Source organism: Miniopterus schreibersii (assembly GCF_964146895.1).
Source record: "Miniopterus schreibersii genome assembly, chromosome: X".
NCBI classification, from domain to species: Eukaryota; Metazoa; Chordata; class Mammalia; order Chiroptera; family Miniopteridae; genus Miniopterus; species Miniopterus schreibersii.
In genome coordinates this window covers 19,447,569-19,449,727 of record NC_138104.1, presented here as the reverse complement: position 1 = coordinate 19,449,727, position 2,159 = coordinate 19,447,569, and the positions used below count along the sequence as shown (strand labels likewise).

General features: G+C 39.1%; 1 pseudogene across 1 annotated transcript; it reads right to left on the bottom strand.

The window, feature by feature from the left end:
* Positions 1–278: 278 nt before the first annotated feature.
* On the bottom strand, positions 279–1,578 carry LOC308551217 (heterogeneous nuclear ribonucleoprotein A3 pseudogene; annotated as a pseudogene). Its single transcript has one exon. The product of its transcript is annotated as a heterogeneous nuclear ribonucleoprotein A3 pseudogene (transcript).
* Positions 1,579–2,159: the final 581 nt, after the last annotated feature.

Sequence of the window (2,159 nt, the reverse complement as noted above, 5' to 3'; positions counted from 1 at the left end):
TTTAAGAATAATTTATTTTTAATATAAAACACATTTTCCCATTAAAAATCAGTGAAATGTTTTATTTATTTATTTATTTTTAAGTTAAAAATTCATTAATTTTTTATTCCTAATACCACTACCACAATTTACAGGGCAATATACCTGATGTAATGAAAAGAAAAAGAAAAAGAAAAAGCTACAACAGATAAAAGACCTCAAGAATGTACATCTTATTGACACTACATTGCATTAATCAATAGCTGCACTTTTTGCAAACTGTGGCTGTGACAGTCCTGAACAAGAAGGGTTTCCTGTTTAAGCTGCAGTAACTTTTCTGACTATGGATTATCGTTCCTTCTGTGGCAGATTTTTACAGTTCCTCTAATGCATTTGAGACCACTGTCTCAAAGTAACCTGCAGCTTTCCTGACAACTCCTTGCTCTCTCCCCTGCTAAGAACTGTAGCTCTTTTCTGCTAAGTTTTTAGAACCTTCTGCTACCATATCCACCACTTCCACCACCAGATCCATAACCACCACCATAGGGGCTGCTTGAGCTTCTTACATCAAAACTGTCCCCTTCATGGGTCCATAATTTGATTGCTGCTGTCCGCTGTAATTTCCAAAATCATTATAGTTCCCACCACCACAGTTACCAAAATTTCCCCCTTCATTGTAACCATAATATCCTCCACCACCACCATATCCACCACCTTGGTTTCCATTTCCTGATCCTCCACCACCATCATAGCCTCCTCTACTACTATAACCAGGACCACTGCCATAGTTGCCATCACCTCCAAATCCATTATATCCACCATCACCTCCTCCATAACCACCTCTGCTGCCACCTCCACCACCATAACCTCCTCTTCCACCAAAGTTTCCACCACAGCCAGTTACCTCCGCCACCTCCAAAGTTTCCTCCACATCCCATGAAGTTACCAGATCCACCTCCACGGCCTCCTTGCAATCTAGCAGACTGCATTTCTTGTTTAGAAAGGGCCTTTTTCACTTCACAATTATGTCCATTAACAGTGTGGTATTTCTGAACAACAATTTTATCAACTGTATCATGATCATCAAAAGTTATAAAAGCAAATCTTCTTTCTTTTCCACTCTGCTGGTCTTCCATGACTTATATGGTTTCAATCTTTCCACACTTTTCAAAGTAGTCCCTCAAATTATATTCTTCTGTATCTTTAATACCACCAACAAAAGTTTTCTTCACTGTTAGATGGGCACCAGGCTTTACAGAATCCTCTCTAGAAACAGCTCTCTTTAGTTCTACTACATGCCCATCAACCTTGTGCTATGGGGCACACATTGCTGCATCCACCTCTTCAACACAAGAATAAGTCACAAAACCAAAACGCGCGGAATGCTTTGTTTGGGGGTCTCTCATCACTACACAATCTGTGAGTGTGCCCTATTTCTCAAAATGTTCTCTTAAACTGTCATCTGTAGTTTCAGAGCTCAGACCACCAATAAACATTTTTCTCAACTGTTCTGGTTCCTTAGGATCATGCCCCCCACCCACCGTGGCGGCGACGGCTGTAGTAGGGCTGGGGGTGACCAGGCAGCAGTTTTACTTCCATTTTGAGATCGGACTCGCCTCTTCCAACTCGAGTTCAATATAAAAAATCAAATATAAAATAGTGAAATATTTTTAAAATGAGAAAGAAAACAGAAGTTCTACCTCCCAGAGATAATCACTATTATGTCTCAGTATATATCCTTCCAGACACTTCCTATGGATATATTGCATAGCACAGCAGGATCAGTACACTGTCAAACCCAAGGTCCAAGTAACTTTTCTCCTGCCAGGACTCTTATCTATAGTCTCCCTGACACAAAATCCCTTTGGAATCCTAAGAAAAAGACTGCAAATGAAAGAGCTAAGCTGGAGATATCAATTTGGGAGTCATCAGCCAAGGTGGTACAGAGACAGTAGGAAGCAAAACTATTTATCATTTACTGACAGCTTACTATATGTCAGGTGGTGTGCTAAAGTAACATCACATATATTCTCTGTAATCTTCATAAAAAACTTTTGAATCTGTATTATCTCTATTTTGCAAATGAGGAAAGTGAAATTCAGAAAGAAATAGGTAACGTATTATTTTCCTAATGCTGCCATAAAATATTAGCAAAAATTTAGTAGCTTAAAATATCATGA